We start from the raw sequence: 13959 nt of genomic DNA on the forward strand, positions 1-13959 counted from the left end.
CTGGTGATGAAACCTCTTTATCTTGGTTGCATCTACATTTCCCAAATGTATTTGGCTGCAGATTTTTTTTTTTTTGCCTTGAGGCTTACTAATATTCCTGGGAGAGTGCTTTGGGAGTGTGCTGTGAGCCACTGCCCTGAATGCTTAGAGCAGGAGGCAGTTGCTTCATCCCTTGTGTGTTTCAGGAATGCAGAAATGCATCTTAACTCACAGGTGGAAGCATATGGGCCTGAGCATTCCTGCCCTGTGCTGGGGAGAAACAGCCCCGTCTTCCCTGAGTGTTTGCATGAGGTGGATGCAACCGCCTTGTAGGAAGCGTTTCTAGCTAGAGCTGAATTTCATGGTGCCGTTGGTGTTATTCAGGACTGATTTAAAACTGGCATGAGGGAAGCATGTATCCAAGGAGAAGGTAATTTAACATAGGGCACAATGAGCTCTCTCCCAATTAGAGAGTCATTGAAATCTGGTCAAGTGGCTGGAACAATCTCATGCCTATTAAAAACCACTTTAATGGATGCAGCAGGTCTTGCTAGGATGTGCTTCCCCCTAACACCACAGCCCTTGGCCTTGGCATCCTGCCTTGGCTGTGTGCCCATCTACACAGTGTCCCTGTCTATTGTAAGAGGAACCAAATGGCATTGCAACAGGCTAGTGCACACCTTGTAAGTCTCACTCCCAGTCGAGTCCCTGGTGGCTGTGCAGTGTAGATACTGTCCTTGTGTGTTAGGACCCACAGAAGGTCAGAACTGTAGGGACCTTGGGTGTCATCTCAGAGCAATCCTGCCTCTCTTATGGAGGGACCAGCTGACACCTCACCAACCCACCACCACCACCACCACTGCTGCCACCACTACCACAGGGGTTGGATCATAGCTTACTTTGTGTCCCTCAGCCCCACAGGGTTCCCTCAGCCAAGGTCAAGGGTTGACTCCACATCCTGTGACCAGTGCAGGGGTCAGCAAGGAAATAAAACCTGTACATGTTGAGTGCTGGAGTTAGGTTTATGTGCCACAGGGTTGGAGGGGCCAAGGGGCAGGCCCTTCCCACCTCAGGGCCCAGGGTTAGGGTCTGTGATTTGCAGGTATAACCATGCACAGGGGCTGAGTAGAAGAAACTGGTTGAAGACAGGTTGAGGATGGGCCTCTTTGAAGGAATCTGCACATAGTCTGACATTGATGGTGGTGATGGTGACAGCAGAGGGGGGATGCAGGGGTGACTGGAGGGATGTCCACGGTGGTAATAAGTTCACAAGATGCCATGCCGTGGAGGAACCATTGGACCAGTGAGTGCCCAGGGTGTAATAGAAAGATGTGATGCCTAGTGGTGTGGCCCTCATGAGGACAGATACAGACTGGATGGGTGTAGCTCTCTCTTTTGGACAGATTCTTGCCTCCAGGAGCTGTTTAGACCTGGAAGCTGAAGTGGTCATAATTGATAGTGTTGTCTGGTGTGGGTGCAGGAAAGGGGGGTGGTTCTCTCGGCTGTGTGCTGGATGTAGGCCACGCCTGTCTTGATAGAGAGTAAACATAAAGTGTTCCCAGCAGGTCTCAAGGGTTAAATTATGCCCCCCCCCCAAAAAAAAACTTCAAAGTCTGCAGTTCCAACCGTCAGGCCGTCAAAATGTGATTTTACTCAGAACCAAGGTCTTGGTCTGTGGACTGAGTCCACAGGAAGTCACCCTGGAGAAGACTTGATTCTTTACCACGTTGCTGATGTTGTAAAGGGGTTGTGTGGACACAGTCATGGCAGGGAGACGCATGTGAAGATGGAGACAGACCGCGATGGTGGGCTGGGCCAGAACACCCCTGGACACGGGGGGGAGAGGCTGGCTGGCAGCTGATGCTTCCCAGGCGATTCTGATAAGGAGCCAAGCCCTTGGGCAGCACTGTGAGACAGTGATTAGCATGGGAGCCAGCCTGTCCCCGGGCGCTGTGACAGCAGCCCCAGTGCTGAGCTGCAGAAGCAACAAACCCGGGGGAGAAGACAGAGGAAGGGGAGTGAATGAAGGTAAGCCAGAACATGGAGGATCGCAATCCAGGAGTCGGAAGAACTCACACTGTTTGCTGAGGTTGGAGTATCGAGTGTTCATGGAATGGCAGAAAGCCGTATCTACTGCTGCTGCATATTATTGGAAATATATTTGAAGAGCCAATAAGATTTCATACTCACACCTTCTTCCAGGAAACTGTCCCAGTGAATGCATCTGAGGCATAAAGATTTCATTCATTGTCTCGGCAGCGGATGGGTCCCGGGACAGGGCGTCTCATGCCTGGGTCCCATACGCCCGCCATCATGGGCACCTGGTGAGCTGGGCTTGGGCAGCCAGTGCATCATTTGGTGCCAGGCTTTGCCTGCTGGTCGCCCGGCAGGGGAGCTCTGGGATTTTGGTGGTTTGAATTGCTGCTTATGTGGCTCCACGTTGAACCCGATGTGTTTCTGCGAGGTGAATACATCCTAAAGTTTCCCAATGACAGTTACTCTTCCTTTAAAGAATGTGTTACCACTTAGCAATGCTGACCACCAAATACCGGTTCATGTTAAAGCTTTGGCACGGGTCTTGTCCAGTAGACACACTAACTGGATTAAGGCTACCACCAAGGAGCACGTGGGCTGGAATGGGGGCTGCGTTCTGATCAGGTAACAGTGAAATCCCCCTTGGCACAAGTGTGGACAGGGACTGGACGCACCAGGCTGGACCAGACCCCAGCACGGTCTGGTGCTCCTGGAGGACCAGGATAGACGTGGGACGGACTAGGCTAGGTCGCAACCCCTACTGAACCATGTGTGAGCCATATGTGGGAATGGACTGGACGAGCCATGGCTGGGCTGAAATATCCAACAACAAGAACCAGCTTGGGTCGAAAGCTAGTCAGGAACTGAGTAGGGCTGGCTCATGGACCCACTGGCATGCGCAAAATCCAGGACTGGGACAGGTTCTGATGGAGGAGCCTGGGCAACTCCTCTGGCAGGACACAGACCCCACGGGTAAGCGCAAGAAGCATGAATGGAAACAGCCCAGAGCAGGCCACAAGAAGTTTCCCACTGGCATACATTAGGCATGGATTGGGGGCGACCAGGCTAATCAGTTAACGTCATCACTGGCAAATCCGAGCACCAGAACAGAGTAAGGGTCGAGCCAGGTTTGGTTGCAATAAAAACCAGTCCACACTACAGAATGCCAGGATGAGGTTGACTGTGCCGGATGTGACTGCAGTGCCCATCTAGCACACGTGAGAAACAGGAAGGGAGGGGACAGAGCCAGCGGGGGAATAAGGGATGGTTTCCCTGCTGGACAGCTACTCCCACTGGAGAGCATGAACTGGGATGGGGGCAGACCAGACTAAGCAGGGCTACAACACCTGTGCGCCTCATGTGGACTAGATCAGGGAAAAGCCAGGATGGGTGGATTGTTCCTATGGGTGCAACCTACAATTAGAATGGGAGAGGGCTGTTTGGGCATAGCCATAGCATCAGCTGGCAGAAACTGGCGCTGGGGGCTAATCCTGTCAAGTTAAACTGCAGAACCACCTGGAAAGTGCACAATCCGGGAGTGAGAGACCTGGGAGGGAAATAGTGGGTTCCCCCCTCTTGGGTTACCACTCCCATAGGAGGGCACGAGAACTAGGACAGGGGCTAGGGTAGCTAGACAGAGACACTCAACCACACCCGTGAAGGCTTGACTGTTGAGCTGGTTAGATGGATCCAAGCTTCAATGCCATTTGCCATGTACGAGAGCCAGGAGGGATGTGGGACAGATTGGACTGGTCTGCCACACATATTGGCAAACCAGAGTAGGGGGTGGGCCTGTTGGGGGTTATTGTGGGCCACTCTCATCAGGATGCAGCTCCCACTGGTTTCGGTGAAGACCGAGTATGTGCTGTGCAGAACCAGGCTGGACTGCAACACCCATTGGTTCCAGTAGAAGGCAGGGCTGAAAACAACCAACCCAGCAATTGCAACTACCAGCTGACCGGGTGATGGACTGTGCTGGGCCCTGTGCTTGCTGGTGCATACTAGTATCTGGCCTGGGAACACCTCAGACAAAGTTTCTTTGGTGATCTCCCCAATTGAAATGCCAGACTCAGAACCCAAACCATGAAGGGACAGAAGATGAAACAAGTTAATCAACCACCTCAGCTATAGGTTGGCAACAAAATACCGGGCAAATAGAGATGCTATGATGGACAGTGTCAATTAATGGATTTTTCAACAACCTCATCGTGTTTGGAGAGGCAAGATTGGCAGCAATTTCAAAACTGGTGACCTATTGAAACCACTTCAACAAGTATCTCGGAGCATGCTCCACATGCGGGACTTGGGGTGGATGGGAAACCGGGTGGGGCTTCTCCCTCAATATCCCCCTCTACCTCAGATATATGAAGGAAACAATATGGAAATAATAGTCTTACCCACTTTCCTGTAGCCCTTGACCCTTTTTGCCCAAATTAACTATGTAAAGATTGACAAAATAAAAAAATTATTATAAAAAAAAGATTTCATTCATTGTAATTGCATTTACAAAAAGGGAAAAAATGAAGAATGTGAGTGCCTATGACAGAGGTGTGGCTAAGTTAACCTCAGTAGGCTAAAATCACCCTATCTGGGCATTTTGAAATCCATCCTTTTGTCCATAATATGCATGTTGCAATATATGCATGGGCTGGTAAAACTGAAAAACTCTGGCAAGTGTAGACATACTTTAAAACAAGAATGGAAATAAGTAAATTCTTGGGCCAGTGCAGTAAAACAGCAAACTAACCCTCCATCCTGAGCATCCCATATGGGTGCCGGTTCATGTCCCAGCTGTTACAATTGCAATCCAGCTCCCCGTAATGGCCTGGAAAAGTAGCAGAGGATGATCCAACTCCTTGGGACCCTATACCCATGAGGGAATCCTATAGTAGAAGCTCCTAGTTCGCAGATTGGGATCAGCTCATCTCTGGCTGTTATAGCCACTTGGGGGCATGGCCAGCAGATAGAGTTTCTCTCTGTTTCTCTTTCTCTTCTCTCTGTGAAAAACATGTCATTCAAATGAAAATACATAAATCTTTAAAGTGAACGAATTAATAAATTCTAAGAATGAATTTTTTAAGATTTATTTTTACTGCAAAGTCAGATATACAGAGAGAAGGAGAGACAGAGGAAGATCTTACGTCCAATGATTCACTTCCCAAGTGGCCACAATGGCCACAGCTGAGGCGATCCGACCCAGCAGCCAGGAGCCTCTTCTGGGTCTCCCACACAGGTGTAGGGTCCCAAGGCTTTGGGCCATCCTCCACTGCTTTCCCAGGCCACAAGCAGGGAGCTGGATGGGAAGCGAGGCTGCAAGGAGTAGAACCTGTGCCCACATGGAATCCCAGTGCACCCCAGCCACTAGGTCACCATACCAGTCCCAAGAATAAATGATTTTAACAGGATTTTTAAAAGAACATGTAAACAAATAGTGTGCATAACTTGATTGTGTTAAAATCTTTGGGAAGAAAGCTAATCTCTGAGAAAATATGGAGCCTAACTGAACTAAGCAAAGTTGGTGGCTGTTTTAATGAAACAAAGGTCAAAGCAAGACAACCAGTCTCCCCAAATGAGTCCAGGCTTAAGAACTTTTAGAGGCAAATTATTTCTTTGAGGATTTATTTATTCATTTATTTGAAGTGAATACAAATACACATAGAAACACACAGAAAGAGAGAGATCGTCCATCCACTAACTTACCTTCTGAATGGCTGCAACAGTCAGGACTGGGTCAGGGCTAGCCAGGAGCTGAGAACTCCACGTGGTTCTCCCACTGAGGGTCAGGGAGCCAGGGGTTTGGGACATCAGCTACCTTTCCAGGTGCACTAACAAAGAGCTGGATTAGAAGGAGCGCAGCAGGGAGCATCTCTCTGATATGGGATGCAGACATGCCACGTGGCAGCTTAGCCGGTTGTATCACAGTGCCCACCCTGGGACAAGCATTCCAGTACTTCCCAGGGAACAGAATGAGGTTTTCTGCTTGTTGCTTCTTTGGTGTGCAAGTAGCACTTTCACTTATGTTCTTTTTTTTTTTTTTAAATATTTATTTTTATTATTTTTTTATTGGAAAGGCGGATATACAAAGAGGAGAGACAGAGAGGAAGATCTTCTGTCTGATGATTCACTCCCCAAGTGAGCACAACGGCCAACGCCATGCCGATCCGAAGCCAGGAGACTCCTCCGAGTCTCCCACGCGGGTGCAGGGTCCCAAAGTTTTGGCCGTCCTCGACTGCTTTCCCAGGCCACAGGCGGGGAGCTGGAAGGGAAGCGGGGCTGCCGGGATAGAACCAGCGCCCATATGGGATCCCGGGCGTGCAAGGCGAGGACCTTAACCACTGCGCCATCGCGCCGGGCCCACTTATGTTCTTTTAATGTAGGAATATTTGATAAGATTACGTATGTTCAAGGTGTGGAACGTGATGATTTGGTGTGCTTACCGCATGTGTAACCAAGTTACTTACCATGTCTATCACCAGCTGTGTTCTACCTTTGCTTGTTTTTAGCGTTAACACTGGAGTGGGGTTCTGCAGTAGTTAGACTGTGCCACTTGGGACACTCAACGCTTAGAGAAACAGCTTCGTCTCTGATTCCAGCTTCCTGCTGTTGCTCACCGTGGGAGGCAGCAGATGATGGCTCTGAGGGGTCTCTGCCACTCAGGTGGGAATCCAGCTCGAGACCTTGGCTCTTGGCTTTGGTCTGGCCCAGTCGCAGCTATTGAGGGCATTCAGGTTGTGAAACCCCAGAGGGGAGATTTCTGTCTGCCTTTCTGCCTTTATAATGGAAAACGAAATAACTAAAAATTTCAAATCATGTACATTTTCTATTTGTTTAAAGGTAAAACAATAAGGCATTATATGAAAATTTAATACATGCTTTACATGATTTTAGAATGGAGATCATTTCTCTGAAAGAAAATTACCGCCAAAGGCAAAATCTACAGAATAAAACATAATTTGGGATGTTTATACTTTAATAATATTAAACAGGTGGATCCAGGACTTTGAAAATAATAAACATAAAAAGCCACTTCTTAATGGTTAATGAGAGTATACAAATTAGAATAAATACATCAAATAGATCCCTTGTGTGGCAAATCATGGTTTGGGCTTTTTTTTAAAGATTTATTAATTTTTATTGGAAAGGCAGATTTTTTTTTTTAAGGTTAAATCATGAGAAAGGGAGAAAGATCTTCCATCCACTGGTTTACTCTCCAAGTGGCTTGAATGGTCAAAGCTTAGCTGATCAGGAGCCAGGAGCCCCCTCTGGATCTCCCACGCAGGCTCAGGGTCCCAAGGCTTTGGGCCATCCTCCACCAATTTCCCAGGTCACAAGCAGGGAGCTGGATGAGAAGACAGCAGCTGGGGCATGAACCAGTATCCATAAGGAATCCCAGCCGTTGTAAGTCAGGATTTAGCCACTGAGCCATTGCATGGGGTCCTGAAAGGCAAATTTAGAGAGAGGAGAGACAGGAAGAAAGATCTTCCATCTACTGATTCAATTCTCTCCACCACCACCACCAATGGCTGCAACAGTTGGAGCTGAGCTGATCCAAAGCCAGGAGCCAGGATCCCCTCCCAGTCTCCCACACAGGGACAGGTAGATAAATCTTTCAAGGACTTGAGCCATCCTGAACTGCTTTCCCAGGCCACAAGCAGGGAGCTGCATGGGAAGTGCAGCAACTGGGGCATGACCCAGCATCCATAGGGGATTCTGGCACAGTTGACAAAGGCATAACCTAATATGCCAGTCCCTCAGGCATTTTATAGAAGAAAGGTTAAAAAAAAAAAAACAAGTATGTGCATTCTCTATTACTCATGTGAAATCAAAGAAAATATAAATAACATTAGAGTGTCCTTTATACTCGGAAACAGCACTTTCACTTTCCGAGAATTTGTACTACAGAAAAAAACAAAGTGAGTTGAAAATTTTGGATACAAGGATGCATGTAATTGCATTAATGTGAGTGAAAATAGAGGAGTAAATGTCTAGGGAAGAACAAGGGAGACTGGGGCAAATCGTGACACATTCGCACAAAGCAAAGAGACAGCAGATGTTTTAAGGCTTTGGAATATTTTTCCAGTAAGTTAGAAAGTTTCCAAAGCAGCTTATGAAACACTGTATGAAGGGAGGCAAGAGTACATGTTATTACAATATGCTCATCAAGGCCATGAGCAAAGCCCAGTGTGATTTTAAGGTTCGTCCTTTTATCTAATTCACTCCCAAAAGGACGGGATGGGAACCTGCCAATGTCAGCCTTGGTATTCTTCCGCTGGCAACTCCCAATTTGATTCTACCTCCTCTTTTCCACAACGTTTAAAAATAAACCCAGTGTGTTGAAATGTTACCCACCTAGAAAAGTTCCTCCTTTTGAAACATACCTTTCAGCAGTTTATGTGGTTGTAAAGCTATCATCACCCTCAATTTTGGTTTTGTTTTTTCACCTCACAAAGAAACATGATTCCCCTTCAAAGGCATTATTTGCCCGTGTTTTTAAATGGCCTATGTATTTTGTCTTCCCTTCTCCTTCAAAGGCGCCACATGTATGGACATTGGGTCATTTGAAGTTTCCCATGCTCCTGCTACTTATTTCGTTGACAAAACAAAAAACACGACTGTCATATTGGATCGTTTCCATTGCCGTGCCTTTAAGTTCACCAGTCTTTCTGTCCAGTTTCATATGCCATTCATACCATCTCATGCATATTTTTTTTTACTTCCGACATTATAATCTGCACCTTTCCAAGTCTGATTTAGGTCTTTATGTATCTATCATGTCTCCACTTAACTGAACATTTGGAATGCTCTTAGGATAGCAATTTCAGTGTATTTCTTTGCGAATTCTAAAATTAGTGCCAGTACTGAGTCAGATTTTGGCTGCTTCATTTTTTTCCCCCTAGTCATTATAGGTTATTTTTTCTTTTTGTGTGTGTGTGTGTGGGGTTTTTTTTTCCTGCTTTATTGCTTGCCTGGTGATTTTCGATTTGATGCCAGACATTGTGAAATTTTAGTTGTTGGTTTGGAACTGGGACAATCCTAAGCCATGTTTTAGTTGTTTTCCATGTCTGGGGTTGTGCTGTCACCTGACATCCAGTGTCTTGTGAAGCACGCTTGGCTGTATTCTGTTGTTCTGCATTTTTAACTTTGATGGTTTGGGTGGTTGTTTCAGATGTATTGGCCCGTCTAAGTTGTGGGTCCATCTGTAAGCACACATAACTCCATTGTTGTTATTATTTTTTTTTAATAACTGAATGAAGGACACCATGCATTTGATGTACTGTCAGTGTAGCATATGCTTTGCTCCCTAAGTGTGCTTTGCTGAATACCAACAAACTGGCCTCCACCCTCTCCAGGACCATGAAGGTGGAAAAAATGTATAATGATTACACCTGGGTTACATGGATGCCAGGTATTGGAGGAATGCAGGAAATCCAAAACACACTTGAGAAAAGTGTATGGGGGGACTGAGACCATGGTTGTAGGAGGAACAGTTGTAAAGGTCTACAAAGAAAAGCACTTGATGATGCAGGGAGTACTCCCTTGGCCGAGAGTCACGGGGCACAGAAGTGAGTGGATGATCCCACAATCAAGTCTAGGGCAGCTGATGGGATCTCCTAGAGATCTGACAGCCTGGGAGTTTTAGGGGGTGTCCTGAGCATCCCACTAGTTGGGGGAGGGGTCCAGCAGAAACAGGGATTATGGGACTCAAGAATGCCAGGGCACAGACTCTGTGGCTCATCCTGAGACTCCACTTCCCCATTGGGTCCCATCTTCTTCCATCTCCAACTGTGGGGCAGTCACTCTGGGCCTGCTTTTTCACTTTGCTGCTCCCAGTGCCAGTTCGATGCTTTCTGAACCAGGGTTTCCATGAGCTGTGTGTGCTCCCACCCAGCAGGCCTCCTCATTCTAGAAGCAGGCAGTCCCTGCATAGATTCCTGAAGGAGCAGGAGGCTGAGCATCTCTAAAGGCACCTGTATGCTGTTTTGGGGTCCTGAAGCCTGGAAGAACTGGGGAGAACTCAGCATGGGGCAGTTGTAGAAGAGCCACATGTGCCAGAGGGAGGACTGAGCTCACTATGGAAGCCACAGAAAGTTCCATTCACTTCCCACAGAGGAACATTATAGCTGTCTCCAGGAGGTGATGCAGACAACAGGTGGAGAGAAGATGCAGGCAGGTTGGGGAGCAATAGAGAAGTGGGAGCAGCCAGGATTGGCCACGTCTGGTGTGTAAGTGGTGAGAGGCAAGGCATGGGGTAAGCCCAGCAGTTGTATCTCAAGCTGTTGATGACTGATGTAGAACAGAAAGCAGCTCTGAGGATCATAAACAGGAAGAGATGGATTGGATCGGTCGGTGGCTCACCACCAATCAAGGCATACGGACCAGATTTGCAAAATGGACAGAAACTTGGCATTTTTCACAGGCAAGCTGGAGTCAGAGTCAGGAACTCCAGAAGTAGATCTAGATGGAAAACGTCGGCTGCAGGGTCTCACTGCTGCGTGGTTAGGACATGAGGCAATGGGAGAAGGATCCAAGAAAAGAATGAAGATAAGCCTGTAACGCATGGCAACTTGTACAATAACAATTCATGGACCTTGGAGATCCCTGAGATAGCTACAGGACACACAAGCTTACCCCTTTCAGAACAACCCCAAGATGATGTTAACCCACCTCACCATGTCAACGTTGGCACTGAGGTCAGGGAAAACTTGCTGGAGTCTCTATAAGAACCGAGGCCATGGCACCAAAGTGTCCCAGTAGTCGTTGAATCCTTTAACACTACACAGGTGCAATAAAAACACTAAGTCAAGAAATTTTAACTATGGGCTTCCCTTGATGAAACAAAACAAAACAAAAACAAAAAAACAAACAGTACTGTGTGTGAATAGTGTTGAACCCCAGAATGGGGAGGGGGATGCATAAAGCAACTTCTGTTGTGTGTGAAAGCATGGCAGTTGTGTGATGAAAAAGCACATGTGTGGTTGTTTGGGCTGTGAGCTGAACCACCTGCTCTTTTCCCAAAACACAACGTTAAGTTGAAAGATGAACTAGGGAGGGTGTTTGGCCCAGCGGATAAGATGGTGCTTCAGACACTTGCATCCTGTATCAGAGCAGCTGATTGCAAAACCTGGTTTCATTCTAAACTCGAGCCTCCTATTAAATGCAGACCTTGGGAGGCAGCGGGTGATGGTTTGGCTAGGTAGGTCCCTAGGTTGAATGCAGAGCTTCTGGCTTTTTAGCCTGGTTCAATCCCAGACGCTGAGAGCCTGTGGGGATGCGGTGAACCGGCCAATAGGAGTCTCTTTTTCTCAGTCTTTCCTCACCTATCAAGTCGAGCAGCCAATAAAATAGAAAATAAAAAACATCCCCTCCCCCACCGTCTCAGGCAGGGCTGCTCAACACTGTAAAGATGACAATTCTCCTGGAGTTAATTTGTAAGTTTACTGCAATTCTAACTAAAATACTATCATGCTACTTTGTACACCAAAATAAATCCTTTTAGAAGAAGTTAAAACCTGAGAAGCAAGTCCCAACAGAAAAATACAGGAGAGCAAGGAACAGTCAGTTCACTCCAAAACAGCATATAAAAACCATCCACAAATAAGTAGCAATCCCAAACATAATTAGAGACATGCAAACAAACACCAACACATCATTCCCCCTCCCCGTTAGACTGACACAAATTAGATAACACGACAGCATTATCTGTTGGCCCTGACTATGGGGGAGCCAGTAGCCTCCTCACACTGCTGGTGAGAATGCAAATGAGGGAAACCCTTCTGGAAGAGATATTTGGTTAAGCCAGATTCCATATGTGGAGCAGGCCATCAGCACAGTGGTTAGGGCGCCACCAGGACAACCACATCCACTGTCATGGGGCCAGGGTTCTCATCCCAGCTTCTCTCCTTACGATACCAGCTCCCCACCAATGCACACCCTGGAAGATAACAGGTTATATGACTCAAGTACTTGGGTCCCTGCCACCCATATGAGAGTTTGAAGTTGACTTTACCCTGACCCAGGGCTACACCAGATGTGGCCATTTGAACAGTGATTGGGCAGGTGGGAGATCTTTCCCTCTCTTTCTCCCTCCCTATGCCTCTCTTTCTTTCTCTCTTTCTGCCTCTCTAATTAATGAGCTAGATAATTTATTTTAAAAAGATAATGTATGGGCCCGGCAGCATGGCCGAGTGGCTAAAGTCCTCACCTTGAACGCGCCAGGATCCCATATGGGCGCCGGTTCTAATCCTGGCAGCTCTGCTTCCCATCCAGCTCCCTGTTTGCGGCCTGGGAAAGCAGTCGAGGACAGCCCAAAGCTTTGGGACCCTGTAGCCTTGTGGGAGACCTGGAGGAGGTTCCTGGCTCCTGGCTGTGGATCGGCACAGCACCAGCCATTGCGCTCACTTGGGGAGTGAATCATCGGACGGAAGATCTTCCTCTCTGTCTCTCCTCCTCTCTGTATGTCTGACTTTGTAATAAAAATAAATAAATCTTAAAAAAAAAGATAATGTGCCTTTTTCATTAACTCAAACAAAAGGATTTGCTTACTTACTTATTTGAAAGAGAAGCAGAGTCAAAGAGAGCTCTTCCATACGCTGCTGCACTCCCTAATTGGTTACAGCAGCCAGGTTTGGCCCAGGCTAAAGCCAGGTAGATCCAGGAGCCACGTGGGTGACAGGGTCCTAGGTTCTTGGGCCACTTCCCACACACACTACAGGGAGCTGGATCTAAATTGGAGTGGCCGGGACTTGAACCAGCCCTGATAGGGGAGACCAGGATCACAGGCAGTAGACAGCTTGAGCCCCTATGACAACACACCGACCCCTATTGGCAAAAAGATAGAAATGTTCTTCTGCTGGAGAGTGGTTGCATAAACCATGGTGCATTAACATCTGAGGGGCTATGGAGTTCTAGGAGATAATGAGAAGGAGCTCTGTGAACAGGGTTTGAATGATCTGCAGGGCATATCATGCTGTGAAACCCTGGTGTGTCTGTTGCTCACTGTTCTCATAGGAGGAGGATGCGCTCCTATGGCCAGCAAGGACGAGCCAGAAACAGGGCTGGTGAGGGAATGGAGCTGGCTGTGTGGGACACAAGTATAAAGAGGGTTAACGGGGTAATGCCCCTCTGGCTCTCGGACCCACGGTGCTACTCAACCTGCCCTTCAACATCTAGGATAATGGCTGTTGCTGCACTTGGGTCACTGTTCTTGGACCTTGCCCTGACCTAGTACATGGGTAGGTACGTTCAGCGCTCCACCGTGTAGAAGACTGTTTTCTGTTCATCAGCTCTTGCCTTGTGAATTCTCAAAACGAATGCTTGGAACCTTTGACGTTTGTCCTGTTAGGCCATGCATGCCCCATATTGCAGGGACCTGGATTTCGTATGCAGCTCCTGATTCTTACTTTTCCACCACTGTGCACCATGATGTGCTCAAAGTAGCTCTGCTTCTGCCACTTATGTGGGAGATGCAGATGGAGTTCCTGGCCCCCAGTGTGGGTCTGACCCTGTCCTGGTTGTGGCAGGCAATAAGGGGAGTGAACCAGCAGGTAGAAGCTTTCTCTCTCTATCTCACTGCCTTTCAAATCTGATCATTATAAAAGTGTCAAATGTTTGTGTCACTACAGAGATCCAATTGCAGACTTCATGTTCTCTGGGACTGACAGAGGATTGCTTTCAGGAAACTAGAGAGCGATGAGGATTGCTTTGATCAAGTCTTCCTGTTAGGCATACCTGTTTTCAGAGGCTGTTTAGTGCAGCCTTTACCAGGTCTCCTTGCAGCCTTCATAAAACTTTGCCCTCTCCTGGAAGGGAACACACTGGTCTCTTCTTTGTGGTTAGTGCACCTGCTTGCCTCCCAACCATGAGCGGTGGGTCCATAATTTTCTGTGTCATAAATAACATCACAGCAACTTGCCATCCCCATCCAGGCTCCATCCACCTGGGGATCCT

At 47.6% G+C, this 13959-nt stretch overlaps 1 protein-coding gene across 2 annotated transcripts in view; it reads left to right on the plus strand.

Moving 5' to 3' along the window:
- ARNT2 (aryl hydrocarbon receptor nuclear translocator 2) overlaps nucleotides 1–13959 on the plus strand; it is a 120304-nt gene that overhangs the window by 73980 nt on the left and 32365 nt on the right. The window lies entirely within an intron of this gene.

The sequence above is a fragment of the Ochotona curzoniae genome, unplaced genomic scaffold (assembly GCF_017591425.1).
Source record: "Ochotona curzoniae isolate NIBS_2020 unplaced genomic scaffold, NIBS_Ocur_1.0 scaffold_4701, whole genome shotgun sequence".
Taxonomy (NCBI): Eukaryota; Metazoa; Chordata; class Mammalia; order Lagomorpha; family Ochotonidae; genus Ochotona; species Ochotona curzoniae.